This window comes from Lagenorhynchus albirostris, chromosome 10 (genome assembly GCF_949774975.1).
Source record: "Lagenorhynchus albirostris chromosome 10, mLagAlb1.1, whole genome shotgun sequence".
Lineage (NCBI taxonomy): Eukaryota > Metazoa > Chordata > Mammalia > Artiodactyla > Delphinidae > Lagenorhynchus > Lagenorhynchus albirostris.
In genome coordinates, this window is record NC_083104.1 from 43609390 (window position 1) to 43634168 (window position 24779).

At 41.8% G+C, this 24779-nt stretch overlaps 1 long non-coding RNA gene across 1 annotated transcript in view; it reads right to left on the reverse strand.

The window, feature by feature from the left end:
* The window catches only part of LOC132527110 (uncharacterized), a 195374-nt gene that overhangs the window by 160206 nt on the left and 10389 nt on the right, over nucleotides 1-24779 (reverse strand). The window contains exon 2 of the long non-coding RNA XR_009542857.1: nucleotides 9214-9311. This is a non-coding gene — a long non-coding RNA (uncharacterized LOC132527110). The remainder of the gene's footprint in view (nucleotides 1-9213; nucleotides 9312-24779) is intronic.

Here is a 24779-nt window from a genome sequence, read left to right on the forward strand (position 1 = left end):
CGGTCCGGGAAGATCCCACGTGCCGCGGAGTGGCTGGGCCCGTGAGCCATGGCCACTGAGCCTGCGTGTCCGGAGCCTGTGCTCCGCAACGGGAGAGACCACAACAGTGAGAGGCCCTCGTAAAGCAAAAAAAAAAAGAAAGAAAAAGAAAAAAAAAGAATTACATAGCATTTGCAGTATATAAATTAGTAATAAATAGTCCCCCATCTTTGAGGACATGGGAGAAAATATAAAAACAAAAACACAGTCAGCCTGAGCCTTGATCAGAGTCTGGGTGGGTCATTTGGGATGATGAATTCTGCCTGAGACCTGACTGCGCTGCCCTGTTGTCAGTGTCATAAGCTGGAACTAGCTTGCCCAGAAGCCCCATCCCTGAGTGGCTCCAGGTAAGCCTGGTCAAGAGAGGGACCTGTACAAAATTTGGGAGGCAGGTGAAGCACTGGCCATGACTCTCAGGACTTCAGGGTCTGTTACAGTGATGGACAGTTGCACTGCTGACTCCAGCTTATCCTCATTCTCCTCCACTCCTTGTCCAGTTCTTCCCAACAGCTGGTCCTGCTGACCACCAGCAACCCCACCTCCCCACCAGAAATGTGACTATGGAAGTGCAGAGGTGGGAGCCTCACAGTGACAACTTTCTGGGACAGTTCTGTTTGGGTAACTAACTGGATGTACTTGGCTTCTCAGAGTTCCCTGCAAGCTCTGACTTGTCCGTCAGACGAGTGCTTCAGGAGGTCAGTTAGGGCTTACCCTCTAACCCCATATCCCTCTTCCAGAACTGCACTTCCCCATCTCCTCCCACAACTGGGTAACATCAAATTTCTATCAAAAATCCAACCCCTTATCCCATAACACTCATAGTTAATTGAGTGATTGAATGCTGATAATCTCTCTCTCTCCTTAGCCTTGCTCAGAACCTGAATTTCAGAAGCAACTGCCGTCTAAGCCATTGTTAGTCACATTCATCCCCAGGGAGGAAGCTGAGGACGTGAATCATCACCCAGAACAGAGGCGGAGAGAAGCAGGACAAGCAGTCAACTTCCTTCCTAATTCAAAGGGTCCTAATAAATTTATCTCTACTATGCCTGTTCCAAGAGCTCAATTTGTTTTGTCTGCACTGGAAGATTGTAGACCAGAGGAAAATTAACTCTTTGTAGGCTGAAAGAAGAAGGCTTTCCTGTGAGCGTCCTCAGGTTTAGGATTTGAGCTGGGGTGATAAGTTCAGCCGAGCAGGGCCTCCACATCCCGACTGAAAGTGGTGACCACACTGCATCCTTGACATTGCCTGTGTCTTAGTTCAGGTTCCCCAGAAGCAGACCCAGAGATAAGGATTTGAGGCAAGCTGTTCACTTGAGAGATGTTGCCAGGAGACCCTGAGGGAGGCATGGGGAAGTGAGGCAGGGCAGGGCAGGCAGCTAATAAAGGATTTGTTATCCAGCTAGTGACCACATGGGTAACTGGAGCTCAATTCCATTGGGGAGCTCTGGAAACCAGTATAGAACACACTGAATTATCCCAACTGGGGCTGATGACTCTTGGGGAGGAATTCTTGTCATATACTTCTGACCTGCTCTGCACATAGGCAGAAGATCCTAGCTGCCAGAGATACAGATGCTGGGAGCTGGACATTGGCCAGTGTGCACTAAAATGGTGAGGCCCAAGAGCATATGCAAAGAGGCAATGACAGCATCTATTACTCCCTGCAACACCAGAATTTGTGCATAAGACTCAATACTCAGACAGAAACCAGATCTCAGAAGAGACGAGCAGCAAAAAATTAAAAAGGGTGTGTCCTGGGTCTTGCCTCTAATCTCAGGAAGAGGTTGATAGCACTGTCTCTGAATCTTAAGCCTTGCAAACTGGAGTCTTCCCTACTCACATTCCTCTGGTCAATTTAGAACAATGTGGAACATACTCCATTTATTTGCTCAGTTTATTTATTTCCTATTCTTCCTGGCTTTACATCATCGTCAGACTTGATGGTCATTCCTGTTTCCTCTTCCTTTGGTTCCACTGAACCAAATAGAGGAAAGAGGTCTGAGGATACTGGAAGTGGCCTTTTGGTGTGGAATTTAGCTTCTTAGGAAAACTGATCACACAACATTCTGATCTCCAGGAGGGCCCGCCTCAACCTGTACCATGCACATAAGGGCACGCCATAGAGAAATGGTCCCCTAGTTCCCTTCTCCATACTGTGAGTTGGCTATTTGATAGAAAGGACAAAGAGCTTACAGGAGTATCTTTGCACATTCCTCTCCTGCAGGAAGTGCCTTTCGCCTTTGAGGGTCTTTCATGCTACATGGTTGAGATAGGCCAGGGCAGGGTTCTGGGAAGCCGATGGTTGACTTTGGCACCTGAGGACTTGCTCGGGTGGAGCTTTTAATGGAGGAGGGCCAAGGGTCTTGGAGGTTCCTGTGTGGCCCAGGGTCACTCTAGAGCATAACAATGTATAAAGGGATCCACGGGAAGGACCAAAATAAGAATGAAATGTGCCTATGACTGGAGTGTCACTTGTCATGGAATTCAAAGGAGAGAGAGTGAGGGAGGTATGAGAGAAGGAAGAAGGGGAAGGAAAAGAGGGAGAAAGAAAGAATGAAGTGATGGACGATAGTGTTTTCTGCTGTGCAGTCTGTCAGATGGTGTCATCTTAATTTTGAGATGACATCCCTGAAGCTCAGGGAGGTCAAGTGACTTTCCCAAGGTGACATAGCTAGTCAGTGGCAACACTGAGATTCAAACCTGCTCTGACTTACTCCCAAACCAATGCGTGTTCCACTTTGCACACCAACACAAGCATTATACTTGGCTGGAAGCTGGATGGGGTGCAGCTCTAGCAGAGGTGAGAAGAACCCAATAAATGCAGCTACCCAAGTGTTACTCACTACCTCTTCATTCACATTATTAACAATAACTGAGTAATACATAACATTTGAGAAATTACTGTGTGCTATAATACTCTGCATGACACTTAATCTTCAGAACAGCCTGACAGCACATTAAAGAATTACTTGGGGAGCTGTTATTTTTTTGTTTTTTATTTTTTAGGCCGTGCTGTGCGGCATGTAGGATCTTAGTTCCCTGAACAGGGATCGAACCTGTGTCCCCTGCTTTGGGAGCTTGGAGTCTTAACCACTGGACCGCCAGGGAAGTCCCCTTGGGGAGCTTTTAAACATATGAACACCAGGGGGTCCCACCTTAAACTGTTGTATATTAGACTCACTTGGGGTTGGAACAGAACATTACTGTATTTTAAAAGTCAGCAGATACTTGTGATGAACAACCAGGGTGAAGAACTATTGCTTAGAACAGTAATTCCCGGACTCTAACATGCATAGGAATGCCCTGGAGGGCCGATTAAACAGACTTCTGGGCTTCACTCTCAGAATTTATGATCCAGTGAGGTAGGGACTATAATTTCATATTTTGAACAAATTCCCAAGTGACACTGACACTGCTGGTCTGGGGACCTCCCTTTAAGAACCACTGATTTAGAACAACTTTGAGGATGGTGTTAGAGTGATTTCCACTTTACACATTAATCAACTGAGGCTTGGTGATGACCAAGCCAGAACTCGCTCTCAGGTCTGTGATCTATGCCCTTAAAAATCTATGCTCTGGGGCTTCCCTGGTGGCGCAATGCTTGAGAGTCCGCCTGCCGATGCAGGGGACACGGGTCTGTGCGCCGGTCAGGGAAGATCCCACATGCCGCGGAGCGGCTGGGCCCGGGAGCCATGGCCGCTGAGCCTGCGCATCCGGAGCCTGTGCTCCGCAACAGGAGAGGCCACAACAGTGAGAGGCCCGCGTAGCGCAAAAAAAAAAAAAAAAGTCTATGCTCTGTTTGCCTCATCTTGTACACAAGTTGATCGGGCCTGACTTTACCAAATGCTTCACTAGAGAGCAGTTATGGATGAATCCCAGCATTGTGTAAAAGTCTGCTGCATTAAATCAGTTCCAAACTCTTGCCTGCTAGCAGTGAGGAAGAAGCATTAGAGATTATGAAGCTAATTTAACTTCATTAATCAGGATAACATTAATTGCTCCAGTCTTCTTAATGAAGGACCGCTAATGCATGCAAAACACTTCATCCAAGACAACTTCCAAGCGCCTCCTCCCGGGCCTGTGCTCAGAGACCAAACTCTTCCAGATAAATGTTCTCTCCTGAATGGACTCAGCTCTCTGTACTGCCTGCCTAGGCAGCTAGGACGTCCCTTAGAAAGTACAACTCCTGTTCCAGGTAATCCCTGGAGCAAGCCTCAGATCCCACAGTGACGGAGGGCTTTGGCCTACATGGCACTCAGGATGGTCTCCCGGGTCCATTTAAATCCTTTGTAAATATTAGAAGGTAAAGCCAAAGAGCACCATAAGCAAAATGATTACAAATTCAGTTTCCTCCAGCATTTTTTTATTGCCATAAAGGTGAATTTCAAGACCTCAGATATCTAAGTGATTGCACTTTCAACTTTAATCAATTTACGATTTCACTTCTAAGACAGACTGAGGGCCTCCAAGATTCTTGGAGGAGGCCAGCCTCCTGTTTGTGTGCTCTCCCTCCCACATCCTCCTTCCATACAGGCTTTCTCCTTAGAATAGTGGTCTTTTCATTTAGAAAAGGGGTATGGAGCTGAGAAATGCCTTGATAAGAGTATTCCCTGACTCTGCTCCTTCCTTCCATTTTGTCCTTGCTCCATGATTTTTTTTTTTTTTTTCTTGAGAGCCATACAACCAAGAAGCTGACAATAAACACAGGAAACAGTCTTGTGTAGATTCTCTAAAAGCAGAGCCTGAGACGGACTGCTGAGCAAATGATTGAGGGGCTCTTTTCAATTTCCCTAAGAATAAGGAAATCAGGCAGGAGAGGGAAAGAGAGTGGGAGTCAAAGTGTGACTTCAGCTGAAGTCTAACCTCAGCCTGATCCCACAAAGAGCTCTGGAGCATGAGTTATATCAGGATATTCCTTCCTTGAAGCAAGGGGGACAGCCTTTTGTACTTTGTATCAGTCAGTGATGGGCTGTGGGTCATTGATGGGAAGGGCATAATATCCCAGGCATTTCCAAAAAGTGATTCCCAACAGACCAAGGGCAAATCTCAGGATACAGAGGCAGCTGTCTAACACTCACGGAAGCTGGTGACAGGTGCAACTGCCAGATAAAGGGGATCTGGGCACCAACGGCATCTACCATAGGAACTTTGCAGAATCAAGGTGACTCTTCCTCATGTGTATGTGTAGCAAGCGCAACTGGGAAGTAGGTGATGTTTTCCTTCTGTCGCCTTTCTTCAGGACTTGCTGGAGCCCTTGCTGGAGGGAAAGCAGTGGCTTTCCCCCTCTCTGTATTCATACCTCTGCTGTAGTCCTTAGGTATGTTAACATGTTTTATTGTCAGTGTCCGTCTCCACATTGACAGCAGGAGCTCCTTGTGAGCTGGAACCCTGACCCACTCATTTTGTATCCTGAGAAGGAGGGCAGCACCAGGCACAGGCAGGGGCCCCCTAGTTTGCTAATAGCATGACCCAAAGCTTTCCTGTCCCTCCTCTTCATTCACACCTCTCAGTTCAGTTCCATCAGGGCCACTTTCAGTGAAAGAGACAACAACCAAGACCTTAAGAATGCCCATCTCTGGAGCTTGAAAAGTGCTTAATGTAATTGCAACTGTGTAGAAATAAAATAAAGACAGATGGTCTCTGTAAACAGATGACAATGCACAGAAGGTTTAGTCATTCTTGAACTCATTTTGGTCCAAAGAAAGACCCACTTAATGGCTCTGTAAAGCAAGAGCAACAACCTGTACAGATATAAACAAGAAGGGACAGACCATTCTTCAAGGTATTAACAGGTATTTGGAGAGACAGCATTTGCTATAAGGAGTAAGAGCAGCAAAACAACTTAGGAATAGAAGCTTGTTGCGCAAAGCTGGTAATCTGTAAGGAGGCACCACCCTGGCATTATTCTGATATGTAGAAATTGGTTTTTTCAAGTATATTACAAAACAACATCCTCTAGTTAAACTAAAGATCTCCCCTTTCCATTCATAAGCATGAAGAATTATCACTGCGGTACAATATTCATAAGCAAAAAATAACTTGTGCAAAAGTGATGCAAATATTACTTCAAAAGAAGAAAAGATTGCATCGCGAGGGCAGATTAAATACATGGTTTTGCTTAAAATCCCCCCAAAATTACCAAAAAAAAAAAAAGCAACAAAATCAAGTTCTTGATTTTGAGCAAGAAAAGCTCCATCTAGACACAGTGTTTCTAATTAAAAGATTATGTGAATGCTGAAGGGGATTCTCTCATTACGTAGCCACTTAGCCATTGTGATGTTCTCTTCTAAGATATGTGGAAGCTGGGTTTTGTGCCTGAACCTAGTACCATTTTTGTGGTCTAGGAGGTCTTCATCAGAAGGTGGTTTCCCTGGACCAAAGGCAGATCCTCTCGTCCTGCCCTGGCCAGTACCACAGCAACTTCAGCAGCTAGAGCACTGTACTAGAAGGAAAACGCCTCCTAGCACTTGCGGATATCAGGGCTCTTTTGGTAGGTCTCCACTCCCGCCCACTTTTCCTGGACTCCATTCCCTTTTTGATGGTTGGTGGTGAGTAGGAGGAGGAAGCTGCAGTTTGGGGGGATTTATAAAGAGAATTGCTAACAGATATGATGGAGATGGGGTTGAGGAACTCTGAACACCTCCAACAAGCCATGGAAGGATGATTCCTGGTTTTTTTGATTGTTAGGATTCCTGGGTTTCTAACCCAAGGACTGGCCCTGGAAGGAAAGCATGTATGTCTAACACGCCCCTCAACATGTGCTCTCATTGCAGTGGCTTCTCTTGTTGCGAAGCACAGGCTCTAGGCGCGCAGGCTTCAGTAGTCATGGCTCGCGGGCTTAGGTTCTCCGCGGCATGTGGGATTCCCCGATCAGGGCTCGAACCTGTGTCCCCTGCATTGGCAGGCAGATTCTTAACCACTGCACCACCAGTGAAGTCCCTGATTAGTTTTGACATATGTGTATATCAACCTGGGAAGTTCCCTCATGCCCCTCCCACACATTCCCTATATCCCCCTCTCCCAGAGGCAACCACTATTCTGATTTCTTTCACCATAGACTACTTTGGTCTGTTCTTAGCTTCATATAAATGGATGCTTTTTTGTGTCTGGCTTTTTGCATTCAACATAATTCACTGAGATTTATCTTTGTTTCTGCATGTATCAGTAGCACGTCCTTTTTATTGCTGGGTGGTATTCCATTGTATGAAAATTCCTGTCCTTTTGAGCATAAGCATTTCTACTTTTCTTGAGTAAATATTTAGGCATGGAATTGTTGGATAATAGAACAGGTGTATGGAAATCACTTCTTGTTCCAAAAGAAAGATGGGTGTCATTGACAGTGATTTAAAACTTACTTGACATCTGAACTTCCCTGGTGGTGCAGTGGTTAAGAATCCACCTGCCAATGCAGGGGACACAAGTTTGATCCCTGGTCTGGGAAGATCCCACATACTGTGGTGCAACTAAGCCTGTGCGCCACAACTACTGAGCCTGCATGCCTAAAGCCCATGCTCCGCAACAAGAGAAGCCACTGCAATGAGAAGCCCACACACCGCAGTGAAGAGCAGCCCCCGCTGGCAGCAACTAGAGAAAGCTCCTGGGCAGCAATGAAGACCCAATGCAGCCAAAAATAAATAAATTTTTAAAAATAAATAAAAATGTTTTAAATCTTAAAAAAAATAAAAATAAAAATTACCGACATCGAAAGCCATGTGTTACAGAAACCTAGCCTCTTCTCATAATCAAATTTAACTATGGGCATGAGCTGAGTTGAACTATAGCCAGCACCTCCCTGTTCAACAGGAATAGTAGCCATATAAGGAGAGCAATCAGAAATAGCTAACTACCACCTCCAGAGAGAGATTCCCTGGCTGTGGTATACCTTTAGAACATGAAGAATTAGAAAAGGGGATTGAGAGAGTAAGGTTTACTCTAGGGGATACTAAACATGGTACTCTGGCTGAAACCATTTCATGCAGCAATGTAGCTCTTTGCTGAAAGGGTTAAGGAATTTCCTGTGGCCCAGCATGCCTTGGCTATGGGCAGGGGCAGTACTGGATCATGAGGACCCTTATCTGTCAAGCCAAACAATTTCAATGTTATGTTAAGGCAACAGAAAGCCATTGATGGTTTATAAGCTAGAAAGTAAGAGGATCAAATTTAGGTTATAGAATGATCTTTCTTATCATGGGCTGGACAATAGATTTACAAAGGAGATGCGTTGGAGGCAGGGATAATAGCTGAGAAGATGGCGGGGCTGGGGGCTGTCATCTACATGAGAGTCAGGAGTGTCTGAAACCAGGGTAGACGCAGTGAGGACGGGGAGGAGGAGCCTGAATCATAGAGTGTGAAGGAGACCGAATCTCCCCTGAAAGTAGGGCTGCTGAGGCTGAGAAAAACAAGGCGGTAGGAATGACACTCTTGATTTCTGACTTGGCTATTTAAGGGGATGCAGTGCCATTTGCTGCTTCCAGAAACAAAGGAGAAACAGGGCTTTTGCAGTGATGGAGGCATAGACAGGAGTTGAGTTTTGGGCATGTTCAGTGGAGATGTGCCCTGTGGGACAACCAAGTGCAAGTGCACAGGAGACAGTTGATATTCTGGTCTTTATCTCAGTAGCAGACCAGGCTTCATGGATGTGCAACCTATACAGTCACACAGGGCCCTGTGCTCTGAAGAACCCCTTGCTGGGCATAATGTTCTGTTGTCACCATCTTGAAATTCATGATCATTTTAGAGCAAGGGACCACACATTTATATTTTGCACTGGGCCCCACAAATTCTGTAGCTGGTCCTACCCCGTATAGTGATCCATTCTGGGGATGAGTTTGTGAGTAACCAGCATACACAGCCAATGGAGTAAAGAAGAGTATACATAATTTGAAGTGAGAAGAGAAGAATCTAGGGGTGTCCCCTGAAGAAAGATATATTTAAAGGATGGGTGAAAAGAACTGTAAAAAAGATATCAGAGGAGAAAGAAGCCATGGATCCCATGGACACAGCATCTAAGAAGGTGGACAAGTACAGGCACATTACAGAACCCAGAGAAAATTACAAACAGATTTTTTACTTTTTCTCAATGCTATACACTGGTCTGTATGGAGACCTCTATCAAACATGTGAGTCCCTTTTCTCTGTTTTTCCTCCCTCTTCTCTCCTCTTCCCAGGACTCACCTGTCTTTTCTACACCTCTGCTCTTCCTCCGGGAGCTTGATTGTGAAGTAGCCACATGAGGTTCTGCAACTGTGACAGCAGTTCTTGATGATGGAAACCTGGGGTGGCAGGAGAGTAAGGGGCAGGGGTGAAAGGGAAATTGTAGCTCTAGGTCATTCAGATTCTTGAGACTTGTATAACGATGCACTTGTCACTCATGCCAAAAGCAAACAAAACTGCCTGGAATTGATATCTAATCATATCCCGTCATAGCTAATATTGGTTGAATGCTTACTACATGCTGGCCACTCATCTAAGATCTTTACAATGCGGTATTTCCCTCAGCTCTCACTCAAACAGGGAAGGTACTATTAGTCCCCAAGTAAACCGCTCTGAAGCATAGAAAAAGCGATGACTTCCAAACTCTTTTTCTGAAGCCAACAAAGCTCAGATAGAAAAACCTGACAAAGAGCACATGCAAGAAGGAAGGAAGGAAGGAAGGAAGCAAGGAAGGAAGCAAGGAAGGAAGGAAGGAAGGAAGGAAGAAGAGGGAGGGAGGGAGGAAGGAGTAGACCAATCTCACTTATAAGTAGTGGCAAAATATTACAGGCAGGAAAAATTTAAGAATCATCATCACTGTTGTTATATAACAAAGACATGTAATATAACTAATATCTAATACAATTAGACAAGAGAAAGAACACTAGGTATAGATATCAGAAAGGCACAGGCAAACATATTACTATGTGTTAATGATATAATTTCATATTGGAAAGTTTAAGAGACTCCCTTGTATTTTACAAATCAATGATTATATTTTTTCCTTGAAGGCATTTTTCTTTATGATCTAGATTTCCCTTCAATTTCCTTCATTTAAGCTTTACAGTCACAGTGGCTTTTCATTGCTACAGTCGGGTCTTCTGAGCTAAACAGTGGAGGCAACAGTGAGCTCTCAGCTAAAGGGCTGCACGGCAGGAACACTGGTGACCGTGTTCAGAGGTGGGTACCTGGAGCCTGGGGTTAACTGAGCCACTCTCCCCTTTGCAAACTATTTCTGTGATTGATGGATATTTTAGATGAATCTGCATATTAGTAAAATACAGTGCTGCCACCTGTGTCCCTTTCTGTAATCAGAGCAAACAATGCATTTTCTCTGCTATGAGAAAAAAAAAAAGGAGAAACCATATAATAGCTTCCTTTGCTGTGATTTGAGTCATAATTGTCAACTCCCTAATACATTAAACTGTAAAGATTTTGAAGGCAATATGCGTCTCAGCTGGGAAGCCTAATGTAGGAATAAACAGAAGGAGTGTGGGATGGAAAGGAAGGAAATAATCATGCAGACTATCTTCAACTCTCAAAAAAATTTTTTTTGAAAGTAAGCGTTGCCACAACAGGAAATATTAGAGTTATTCCAAATGCCCATTAAACATATCATCAACCTGTCTGAACAAAGCTGGGATTGCTTCCTGGGAAGCAGTAATATTTCCAAAAAGAAAAAGGAAAATATTATTTTTGCCAGTCAATGCAAATATTGAGAAATACAAACTAATTACAAACAAAAGAGAAAAGATCATAAGAAAGATGGAAGGTATCAGGGTGCTAGTGAATTTTCCTAGTTCCTCTACTCGTTGGCTTCATGAGCCTAGAAGAGTTACTTAACCTCTCTGAACCCATGCTTTTACATTTTTAAAATGGAATTACTACGAATAATGTAGTGGTAGAATATTATTAACATGAATAAAGCAAATGAAACAAAAAGTGTACATATAGTATGCTTCTTTTATGTGAGAGAAATAATGAAATAAGACACTAAATAAGCACCTGTTTATTTTTGCAAAAGGAAACACAAGAAGGATAAACCAAAAACAAATGAGATAGCTTACCTAAAGGAGGTGTGTGGAAAAGGGTGGAAGGGTTGGGGGACATGAACTGACACTCCTCTGAGTATTTGGGTTTTATATAGTTTTGACTTTTGGAACCACGGTCGTGTTTTTATATAAACAAAAAGTTTAAAACTCAACAAGCGTGAGGAGGGAAACCTTAAATTGAAATACAAACAAAACCAAATGTATTTAACTATACTTCAAACAAACAACATAACCAAACTGAAAGGGAAAAGAAAAAGAACTGACCCATGTGACTTTGAACACAGTATTTTGACTATACATCCTCAGACTAAACTAAAAAAGAACTTTAAACAAACATTGAGCTCTAGTTAGTAAGAACCCAGTCCCACAGTGTGGTGTGTCAGCAATTCTAAAACAACTCTTTATACATTCTAAGATTAAGAAAATAAGTAAACATATTAGGGATGGGGAAGCTAAAATCAAATTGGTGGTTCTGGATTGGAATTGAAAATATCAGCATAAACTCATGGTTTCTAACATAGTGATAGATAGGTGATAGATAGGTGATAGATAGATGTGTGTACATTTACATGTACAAACATATATTTCACAGCTCTGTCCACTGGGAGTCTAGAAGCTATGACACAGCAATAGCAATGAGTACATCCAATGCCCAGACTTTAGTTTCTAAATAAACTAAACATCTAATAAAAGAAACCAGAATTCCTTGGAGAACTGGCTGATTCCACGACTGGGGCTAGGAAAGTACAAGGTGAGCTTTGAACATTATGTTGTGCCAGGAAGCAAGAAAGTGCTCAAAGACTGATAGTCACGCTAAAATGACGTGAGAACTGACTCAAAGGTACACACTTGGCCAAATACAGGACAATCTGAGTACCAAATAGAATAATGACAGTACGTAATGGATTGGAACACACTGAATTAGAAAAGAATCCATGAGTCTACAGCAATAGCCAAAAATAGAGACAGGGGAGGGAACCTCTTCTTTACAAAAGAAGACTGGCTAATAGATGTAGAAGGAAAAGTAGAATTGGGGGCTGGGGGTTGTGGAAATACCATTTTGCAACCTCACTGTAATAACTGATTCAGCCAAGAATTATCAATGGATATGAACATCATTAAGGGAAAAGTTCTTGGGAAACAGAATATTCAAATGGTTTCAAATTGTCTCCCTGCAAACTACTCAGTTGCAAAGGGAAAAAACTGTTTTCACAATGGGGGATACACAGAAACTACTTTTGCTTAAGAAAGTACCTTGATCAAATATTATATGTAAAGAAGAAGGAACAAGAGAGAGAGGCCTGCTCTCTCATTTAACACACAAGATTATAATATAGACCTTTGTCACTGCGATAATACAAGACATAGAGATAAGAGATATAAATGTTTTTCTGAAAAGATTAAACTCTATATGTACATGATATGACTATGTGCTTATTTCAAGAGAATCAAATGAAAAACTATTTTAACCAATAAGAGAATTCAGTAAGGTAGCCAGAAACATAATCAACAATCTAAAAATGCTATCATTTTCTATACATCAGAAAATGTAATAGAGAAAAAGACTGATTCACACACACACACAAAAAAACTATAACAAAAACAAATGACACTCAGAATATGTGCAAGACTCATATGAAGGAAACTATTCAATTATCCAAAAGACACAGACTATCATGACCCTGATGGGACAACTCAGTAATGTAAAGTTAACTGTTCTTTCCAGGTTAATCCATGATTTAACCCAATGCAAAGCAAAATCAATGTTCATCAAAATCCTCAAAGTATTTAAGTTTTTTTTAAAGTTTATCAGATGACAAAATTAGCAAAAATTACCTACATATTTTTGAACTGCTTTATTGCTATGAAATTTACAAACATAAAGTTTACCTGTTAAAGTGCACAATTCAGTGGTTTTTAGTAAATTTATAGAGCTATGAAACCATGGGAATGTAAACTGATGCATTTTTAGACAGCAATGTGGCAACATCTATCAAGATTTTAACTTGGGATATTCTTTATTGAACAATTCAACAATTGGGAAAACATTCTAGAGAAATGCTCTCACTCATGCACAAGGGTATATGTACAAGGATGCTAATTGTAAGTTTGGTTCAGAAAATGGTAAACAATCTAAATACCCGCAAAAAGGGAAATATTATTCAGAAAATTGAAATCTGTCTAAAAAGGGAAAATTTTAAATGAATAAGTGAATGAATATATGAACTAACACACAAGTCTTAAAAGTAGGGAAGAGATAGGTAGATGGAAGATAGATAGGTAGCTAGGTAGATAGGGAAGGATATGCTTACTGTCTTCTCTTCCTTTAACATGATTATTGTCCCTGTAATTTCAGAAATATAAGCAACAACCAAGGGAGACAAGTAATGCAAATAATGTACTTTTTTCCTGTTGACTTATTTGCCAAGGTTTCTATATTTTGAGATCCTTGGTTCATAAATCTAATTCTTTGTAAATATCTGAACTTTATTAACTCCAGGAAGACCAGTACCTTCTTGTCTTTAACCATCTTGAAATAGAAAGAATATATTATTATTTTCACCTTAAATGAAATCAAGATGCTCTGCATTCTGAGTGAGTAATGCTGGACGAAAGCCAATGCTTTTGTGTGGTCCTTTGGTGTTTTTCATGGGTGTGTCTTTGTGTGTGTATCGTGTTTTGTGTGTGTGTCTATGAGTGTCTGTGCGTCTGTGTGTGTTTTAAAGAGGTGCTGGTTCTCACCAGTCCAGGAATTGTACAAATCCCCTGCTATCCTTCTCTTCCTGGTCCCCTCTCTCCACCCATGGCAGCTGCATTGACATATGAATGTATTTGTTCTGCCCATATGTCAACACTGATTGTTTTGAGCAGACATGTGTCAAACTCTATCAGGGGCAAAGGAGAAAGACTGTTCTCAGGTGACACCTACACCCACTATCCAGGCTAGCCCCTGATCAAAATATTTCATTCTCCCTATAAATCCGAAAAACAAGCTTTGTAAGATTACGTATCTCACTTAAAGGTTCAAAAGATATGGCTGTTAAAACCATATGAGGAGGCTTCCGGGAAGATGGAGGAAGAGTAAGACGCGGAGATCACCTTCCTCCCCACAGATACACCAGAAATACATCTATACGTGGAACAACTCCTACAGAACACCTAGTGAACGCTGGCAGAAGACCTCAGACCTCCCAAAAGGCAAGAAACTCCCCATGTACCTGGGTAGGGCAAAAGAAAAAAGAGACAAAAGGATAGGGATGTGACCTGCACCAGTGGCAGGGAGCTGTGAAGGAGGAAAGGTTTCCACACACTAGGAAGCCCCTTCGCAGGTGGAGACTGCGGGTGGTGGAGGGGGAAGCTTCGGAGACGCGGAGGAGAGCACAGCAACTGGGGTGCGGAGGGGAAAGCGGAAAGATTGCCGCACAGAGGATCAGGGCCGACCGGCACTCACCAGCCCAAGAGGCTTGTGTGCTCACCCGCCGGGGCGGGCGGGGCTGGGAGCTGAGGCTCGGGCTTCGGTCGGAGCGCAGGGAGAGGACTGGGGTTGGCAGCGTGAACCCATCCTGCAGGGGGTTAGTGCGCCACGGCTGGCCGGGAGGGGGTCCGGGGAAACATCTGGACCTGCCGAAGAGGCAAGAGACTTTTTCTTCCCTCTCTGTTTCCTGGTGCGTGAGGAGAGGGGATTAAGAGCGCTGCTTAAAGGAGCTCCAGAGACGGGCGCGAGCCGCGGCTAAAAGCGCGGACCCCAGAGACGGGCATGAGACGCTAAGGCTGCTGCTGCCCCACCAAGAAGCCTGTGTGTGAGCACAGGTCACTATCCACACCCCGCTTCCGGGGAGCCTGTGCAGGCCGCCACTGCAAGGGTCCCGGGATCCAGGGACAACTCCCCCGGGAGAACGCACGGCGCGCCTCAGGCTGGTGCAACGTCACGGCGGCCTCTGCCGCCGCAGGCTCGCCCCGCACTCCGTGCCCCTCCCTCCCCCCGACCTGAGTGAGCCAGAGCCCCCGCATCAGCGGCTCCTTTAACCCCGTCCTGTCTGAGCGAAGAATAGACGCCCTCCGGCGACTTACAAGCAGAGGCAGGGCCAAATCCAAAGCTGAGCCTCAGGAGCTGTGAGAACAAAGAAGAGAAAGGGAAATCTCTCCCAGCAGCCTCAGAAGCAGCGGATTAAAGCTCCACAATCAACTTGATGTACCCTGCATCTGTGGAATACATGAATAGACAACAAATCATCCCAAATTGAGGAGGTGGCCTTTGAGAGCAAGACTGATGATTTTTTCCCCTTTTCCTCTTTTTGTGAGTGTGTATGCTTCTGTGTGAGATTTTGTCTGTATAGCTTTGCTTCCACCATTTGTCCTAGGGTTCTATCCGTCCATTTTTTTCTTAATAATTATTTTTTTATTTTAATAACTTTATTATATTTTATCTTACTATATTTTATTTTACTTTATCTTCTTTCTTTCTTTCTTTTTTCCTTCCTTCCCTCCTTCTTTCCTTCCTTCCTCCTTCCCTCCCTCCCTCCTTTCTTTCTTTCTTTCTTTGTCCTACTTCTACTAATTCTTTCTTTCTACTTTTTCTCCCTTTTATTCTGAGCCGTGTGGATGAAAGGCTCTTGGTGCTGCAGCCATGAGTCAGTGCTGTGCCTCTGAGGTGGGAGAGCCAACTTCAGGACACTGGTCCACAAGAGACCTCCTAGCTCCACATAATATCAAACGGTGAAAATCTCCCAGAGATCTCCATCTCAACACCAGCACCCAGCTTCACTCAACAACCAGCAAGCTACAGTGCTGGACATCCTATGCCAAACAACTAGCAAGACAGGAACACAACCCCACCATTAGCAGAGAGGCTGCCTAAAATCATAATAAGTTCAGAGACACCCCAAAACACACCACCAGACGTGGACCTGCCCACCAGAAAGACAAGATCCAGCCTCATCCACCAGAACACAGGCACTAGTCCCCTCCACCAGGAAGCCTACACAACCCACTGAACCAACCTTAGCCACTGGAGACAGACACCAAAAATAAGGGGAACTACAAACCCGCAGCCTGCAAAAAGGAGACCCCAAACACAGTAAGATAAGCAAAATGAGAAGACAGAAAAACACACAGCAGATGAAGGAGCAAGGTAAAAACCCACCAGGCCTAACAAATGAAGAGGAAATAGGCAGTCTACCTGAAAAAGAATTCAGAATAATGATAATAAAGATGATCCAAAATCTTGGAAATAGAATGGACAAAGTGCAAGAAACATTTAAAAAGGACCTAGAAGAACTAAAGATGAAACAAACAACGATGAACAACACAATAAATGAAATTAAAAATACTCTAGATGGGATCAATAGCAGAATAACTGAGGCAGAAGAACGGATAAGTGACCTGGAAGATAAAATAGTGGAAATAACTACTGCAGAGCAGAATAAAGAAAAAAGAATGAAAAGAACTGAGGACAGTCTCAGAGACCTCTGGGACAACATTAAACGCACCAACATTCAAATTATAGGGGTTCCAGAAGAAGAAGAGAAAAAGAAAGGGACTGAGAAAATATTTGAAGAGATTATAGTTGAAAACTTCCCTAATATGGGAAAGGAAATAGTTAATCAAGTCCAGGAAGCACAGAGAGTCCCATACAGGATAAATCCAAGGAGAAATATGCCAAGACACATATTAATCAAACTTTCAAAAATTAAATACAAAGAAAACATATTAAAAGCAGCAAGGGAAAAACAACAAGCAACACACATGGGAATCCCCATAAGGTAAACAGCTGATCTTTCAGCAGAAACTCTGCAAGCCAGAAGGGAGTGGCAAGACATATTTAAAGTGATGAAGGAGAAAAACCTACAACCAAGATTACTCTACACAGCAAGGATCTCATTCAGATTTGATGGAGAAATTAAAACCTTTACAGACAAGCAAAAGCTGAGAGAGTTCAGCACCACCAAACCAGCTTTACAACAACTGCTAAAGGAACTTCTCTAGAGAAGACACACAAGAGAAGGAAAAACCTACAATAACGAACCCAAAACAATTAAGAAAATGGGAATAGGAACATACATATTGATAATTACCTTAAATGTAAATGGACTAAATGCTCCCACCAAAAGACACAGATTGGCTGAATGGATACAAAAGTAAGACCCATATATTTGCTGTCTACAAGAGACCCACTTCAGACCTAGAGACACATACAGACTGAAAGTAAGGGGATGGAAAAAGATATTCCATGCAAATGGAAACCAAAAGAAAGCTGGAGTAGCAATTCTCATATCAGACAAAATAGACTTTAAAATAAAGACTATTAGAAGAGACAAAGAAGGACACTACATAATGATCAAGGGATCGATCCAAGAAGAAGATATAACAATTATAAATATTTATGCACCCAACATAGAAGCACCTCAATACATAAGGCAAATACTAACAGCCATAAAAGGAGAAATCGACAGTAACACATTCATAGTAGGGGACTTTAACACCCTACTTTCACTAATGGACAGATCATCCAAAATGAAAATAAATAAGGAAATACAAGCTTTAAATGATACATTAAACAAGATGGACTTAATTGATATTTATAGGACATTCCATCCAAAAACAACAGAATACACATTTTTCTCAAGTGCCCATGGAACATTCTCCAGGATAGATCATATCCTGTGTCACAAGTCAAGCCTTGGTAAATTTAAGAAAATTGAAATTGTTTCAAGTATCTTTTCCGACCACAATGCTATGAGACTAGATATCAATTACAGGAAAAGATCTGTAAAAAATACAAACACATGGAGGCTAAACAATACACTACTTAATAACGAAGTGATCACTGAAGAAATCAAAGAGGAAATAAAAACAATACCTAGAAACAAATGACGATGGTGACACGACGACGCAAAATCTATGGGATGCAGCAAAAGCAGTTCTAAGAGGGAAGTTTATAGCAATACAATCCTACCTTAAGAAACAGGAAACATCTCGAATAAACAACCTAACCTTGCACCTAAAGCAGTTAGAGAAAGAAGAACAAAAAAACCCCCAAAGTTAGCAGAAGGAAAGAAACCATAAAAATCAGATCAGAAATAAATGAAAAAGAAATGAAGGAAACGATAGCAAAGATCAATAGAACTAAAAGCTGGTTCTTTGAGAAGATAAACAAAATTGATAAACTATTAGCCAGACTCATCAAGAAAAAAAGGGAGAAGACTCAAATCAATAGAATTAGAAATGAAAAAGGAGAAGTAACAACTGACACTGCAGAAATACAAAAGTTCATGAAAGATTACTACAAGCAACTCTATGCCAGTAAAATGGACAACCTGGAAGAAATGGACAAATTCTTACAAATACATAACCTGCCAAAACTGAATCAGGAAGAAATAGAAAATATGAACAGACCAATCACAAGCACTGAAATTGAAACTGTGATTAAAAATCTTCCAACAAACAAAAGCCCAGGACCAGATGGCTTCACAGGTAAATTCTATCAAACATTTAGAGAAGAGCTAACACGTATCCTTCTCAAACTCTTCCAAAATATAGCAGAGGGAGGAACACTCCCAAACTCATTCTACGAGGCCACCATCACCTTGATACCAAAACCAGACAAGGATGTCACAAAGAAAGAAAACTACAGGCCAATATCACTGATGAACATAGATGCAAAAATCCTCAACAAAATACTAGCAAACAGAATCCAACAGCACATTGAAAGGATCATACACCATGATCAAGTGGGGTTTATTCCAGGAATGCAAGGATTCTTCAATATACGCAGATCAATCAACGTGATACACCATATTAACAAATTGAAGGAGAAAAACCATATGATCATCTCAATAGATGCAGAGAAAGCTTTCGACAAAATTCAACACCCATTTATGATAAAAACCCTGCAGAAAGTAGGCATAGAGGGAACTTTCCTCAACATAATAAAGGCCATATATGACAAACCCAGAGCCAACATCGTCCTCAATGGTGAAAAACTGAAACCATTTCCACTAAGATCAGGAAGAAGACAAGGTTGCCCACTCTCACCACTCTTATTCAACATAATTTTGGAAGTTTTAGCCACAGCAATCAGAGAAGAAAAGGAAATAAAATGAATCCAAATCGGAAAAGAAGAAGTAAAGCCGTCACTGTTTGCAGATGACATGATACTATACATAGAGAATCCTAAAGATGCTACCAGAAAACTACTAGAGCTAATCAATGAATTTGGTAAAGTAGCAGGATACAAAATTAATGCACAGAAATCTCTGGCATTCCTATACACTAATGATGAAATATCTGAAAGTGAAATCAAGAAAACACTCCCATTTACCATTGCAAGAAAAAGAATTAAATATCTAGGAATAAACCTACCTAAGGAGACAAAAGACCTGTATGCAGAAAATTATAAGACACTGATGAAAGAAATTAAAGATGATACAAATAGATGGAGAGATATACCATGTTCTTGGATTGGAAGAATCAACATTGTGAAAATGACTCTACTACCCAAAGCAATCTACAGATTCAATGCAATCCCTATCAAACTACCACTGGTATTTTTCACAGAACTAGAACAAAAAATTTCACAATTTGTATGGAAACACAAAAGACCCCGAATAGCCAAAGCAATCTTGAGAACGAAAAACGGAGCTGGAGGAATCAGGCTCCCTGACTTCAGACTATACTACAAAGCTACAGTAATCAAGACAGTATGGTACTGGCACAAAAACAGAAAGATAGGTCAATGGAACAGGATAGAAAGCCCAGAGATAAACCCAAGCACATATGGTCACCTTATCTTTGATAAAGGAGGCAGGAATGTACAGTGGAGACAGGACAGACTCTTCAATAAGTGGTGCTGGGAAAACTGGACCGGTACATGTAAAAGTATGAGATTAGATCACTCCCTAACACCATACACAAAAATAAGCACAAAATGGATTAAAGACCTAAATGTAAGGCCAGAAACTATCAAACTCTTAGAGGAAAACATAGGCAGAACACTCTATGACATAAATCACAGCAAGATCCTTTCTGACCCACCTCCCAGGGAAATGGAAATAAAAACAAAAATAAGCAAATGGGACCTAATGAAACTTCAAAGCTTTTGCACAGCAAAGGACATCATAAACAAGATCAAAAGGGAACCCTCAGAATGGGAGAACATATTTGCAAATGAAGCAACTGACAAAGGATTAATCTCCAAAATTTATAAGCAGCTCATGCAGCTCAATAACAAAAAAAAAACAACCCAATCCAAAAATGGGCAGAAGACTTAAATAGACATTTCTCCAAAGAAGATATACAGACTGCCAACAAACACATGAAAGAATGCTCAACTTCATTAATCATTAGAGAAATGCAAATCAAAACTACAATGAAATATCATCTCACACCAGTCAGAATGGCCATCATCAAAAAATCTACAAACAATAAATGCTGGAGAGGGTGTGGAGAAAACGGAACCCTCTTGCACTGTTGGTGGGAATGTAAATTGATACAGCCACTATGGAGAACAGTATGGAGGTTCCTTAAAAAACTACAAATAGAACTACCATATGACCCAGCAATCCCACTACTGGGCATATACCCTGAGAAAACCATAATTCAAAAAGAGGCATGTACCAAAATGTTCATTGCAGCTCTATTTACAATAGCCCGGAGATGGAAACAACCTAAGTGTCCATCATCGGATGAATGGATAAAGAAGAAGTGGCACATATATACAATGGAATATTACTCAGCCATAAAAAGAAATGAAATTGAGCTATTTGTAATGAGGTGGATAGACCTAGAGTCTGTCATACAGAGTGAAGTAAGTCAGAAAGGGAAAGACAAATACCGTATGCTAACACATATATATGGAATTTAAGGGAAAAAAATGTCATGAAGAACCTACGGGTAAGACAGGAATAAATACACAGACCTACTAGAGAATGGACTTGAGGATATGGGGAGGGGGAAGGGTAAGCTGTGACAAAGCGAGAGAGAGGCATGGACATATATACACTACCAAACGTAAGGTAGATAGCTAGTGGGAAGCAGCCGCATAGCACAGGGAGATCAGCTCAGTGCTTTGTGACCGCCTGGAGGGGTGGGATAGGGAGGGTGGGAGGGAGGGAGACGCAAGAGGGAAGAGGTATGGGAACATATGTATATGTATAACTGATTCACTTTGTTATAAAGCAGAAAGTAAGACACTATTGTAAAGCAATTATACTCCAATAAAGATGTTAAAAAAAACAAAAAACAAAAAAACCCATATGAGGGGATACTGTTCAGCATAAAGTGGACCTAACTTCTGATACGGGCTGCCACATGAATAAACCTAAAAAAAATTCTATCACTGAAAGAAGCCAAATAGAAAAGACCACATATTCTGATCCCATTTATATGAAATGTCCAGAAATGACTCCATGGAGAAAGAAAGCAGATTAGTGTTGCTCGTGGCTAGGGGATGAGAACAGGGACTGATTGCAAATGGGCAGGAGAGATTTTGGGGGGTGATAGGGATATTCTAAGACTGGATTGTGGTGATGTTTGCAGAACTCTGTAAATTTACTAAAAATCACTGTACACATAAAATGGATGAATGTGATGGTATGTAAATTATACCTCAATAAAGGTGTTAAAAATCTTGCTACAGTCTTGAAAAGACAGAACAATCAGACTGCCCTATATTCACATTGCTGGGTTCTGTATAGTACAGAACACCTCACTGAGGCCTAAGACTAGATTACATCTGTATTCACCCAATGAGAGTTTCTCATTTGATGGCTTACTCATTCACTGGGAAGTCTCAAAGGTAACAGTAGCAGCTGGCCTTCACCCATGGGCACAGGGAAGCACTCGCCACATGGAAATCCTTCCCTTTACACACTCCCTCTTCCAATCCCCTATACTCACCAACTGATATACAACCAATCAACTGAACAGAGAGTCCCAACCATCAATATCAATATACAAAGAGGTTTGGACAAGGTAGGCAAAAACATGATTAAGAAGAATCCATTCACATTATTATTGGGCAAAAGCAAGCCCCGTTAGAACTGTCCACTCGACTTCTAAATTGAGTGACAAGCAGGAATATCTACAACAAAACTAAGGACAAAATAGTTTGCAAAATAAAGATGGAGAAAGTATATGGGTTATTGTAACAGACCCCACACCCCTGATCACAGAGGCAGAGCCGTGGCCCAGGGTGGGCCAATCTGTTCTTTATCATTTGGTGACACTCATTGGTGTAGGGGTATGAATGTAACCAGGCTGTTTCCTCAGCAAGTTTTTTACTCTAGCTAGAGGGAAATTGTTTTTTATTCCGTGATAATGGGGTGTTTGGCTGAGAGCCTGTAGGGACCAGGTATAAACTGGGAGAGAAGGAAACTAATACAATGGGATAAGTACAGGCAAGAGCCAGAGAGGGTGCTGATAGATTGTGCCCTCAACTCCAGACGCCCCTAAACCCAGCTCCAGCCCTGCTTCTCTTAGAGTGGTTATGTGACCCAACACATTTCTCATTTGTCCTTAAACTGCTTTGAGTTGGATTTCCATCAGTCATAACCAGAACCTTTTCTAATATAAACTCACATCGGAAAAAGAAGTCAAAGAGAACTGGCACTCAATAAAATAGAAGTAAAAGAAGAGACACTACACTTCAAAGAATGAATATAGCAACAGAATGGGATGTAAAAGTAATGAGCAGAATAAAATAAAGGGAGGGCAGAGAAACCTAAAACTGTCTCAAAACTAAAAATTCAAACTAGAAGCAGCAAGAAGTAGAATTGACAGTGCAGGAAACTGTATCAGGGACGTGCAGTACAGGCTTGATGACAAAAACCACAGAGCATTCAGAAGGAAAGGATGAATAAAGCAAATTTTCTGAGATAAAAAGATGACCTGCACCTGGAAAGTGAAGGGATCCATAGATTCCAGGAGAATGAGGGATAGTAACCTTGGACCCATCACCAACCTTTACATGCTGGCATGGGTACATTTACAGAGGAAAATGATCTAGAGCAGCCTCAGAGAGAACAGAACACACACAGAATTCAGAAGAGACAAGACTGTGCGCCAAGAATTCTACATCAAGTGTCAGCTACACAACAGGAAGGTATAATGGAATTTAAAATGACATGGGGAGTGTTGAGCATACGCTCTTTGCTTATTTTTTTGGTCTTTTATTTATGATTTGTTAAATTATGATATATTTGTGGATACACACGTAGGAGTTGTAGCCTAGCACTAGTCAGCCTTGTGCAAATACTGGCATGTCCTCTGGCATGTGAATGGATTCAGAGGTCTATGCTGAAAAGGAACAAGTGAGAGTCATGTATGTATATGAATGTGGGTCAAAAATAATCTAAAACTCTGACTTAGACAAATCTGAAGAGCAAAGAAATTCCAAAGGTATTAGGTCACAGGATTTACCTACTGATCTTCCATCTCTACTCATGGGCTAGTCAAGGACCTAACCTAAGTGAGTGTCTTTGACATGTGGAAGGGAAGGACTAAAGACTTAAAGCCCCTATTCCAACTCAAATGTGTTAGGCCTTTGCAATCCGTTGTGGTCTGATAGTTCCAGGACACACAGCTGAAGATCCAAATCAGCCCTCAACACCTCCCCAGTTGAATAATTATGGGATTCAGCAACGGCTGGGTGTCAAGAGCAGATATGAAAAGACACAATTCCCCAAGATTGTGGAATTCCATCCAAAGGAGTACCCTGTTGAAAAACAGGAAAAGTGGAAAAGAAATAGTAGGTGAGGTTCTATTATGATACCGGTAATTTGTATCCCAATAAATGTATTGGTTCCCCAATAGCCTGGCTTCCCCGAGAGCTCCATTTTATACATTTAAGGCTGATTGGGAAGAAAACTGGAAATCTGTGACTCCACCCTGACCAAGGTCATCCACTACAGAAGACCCGAGGAAGATGTGATCAAATATGCCAGGAAACCTAAAACTAATGCTCCCTAACTAAAGAATTTACTTCAGGATATAACCCAGCCCTCTCAGAGGAAGAGGGAGAAAGGCAAGGGAGCAAAAGGATGAGAACTCACAAATCGAGAAGCTGTGGCATTAAAGGGCACAGGAAGCCTTGGCTCCGTTTAAATATATTATTATAGCGACTTCCCTGGTGGTCCAGTGGTTAAGAATCAGTCTTGCAATTCAGGGGACGCCGGTTCAACCCCGGTCAGGGAACTAAGGTCCCACATGCTGTGGGGCAACTAAGGCTGCGTGCCACACTATTGAGCCCATGTGCCACAACTAGAGAGCCCGTGTCCCGCAACTATGGAGCCCACGTACCACAACTACTGATCCCACGCGCCCTGGAGCCCGCGTGTCACAACTAGAGATCCCATGTGCCACAACTAATGAGGCTGCACACTCTGGAGCCTACGCGCCACAACTAGAGAGAAGCCTGTGTGCTGCAACGAAGAGCCCACACGCTGCAATGATAGATCCCACATGCCCCAACTAAAACCTGACGCAGCCAAAAAATAAATAAATATTTTTAAATAAATAAATATATTATTATAGTACCGCAACTAAGACCTGGCACAGCCAAAATAAATAATAAAATAAATATTTTTAAAATATGAATTATTATATATAAATATATATCTATATATGATATATAATTAATATATTATATAAATATATAATAATATATTAATACACTTAATATACAATCAAATATACACATCATATTCTAAATAATTATAG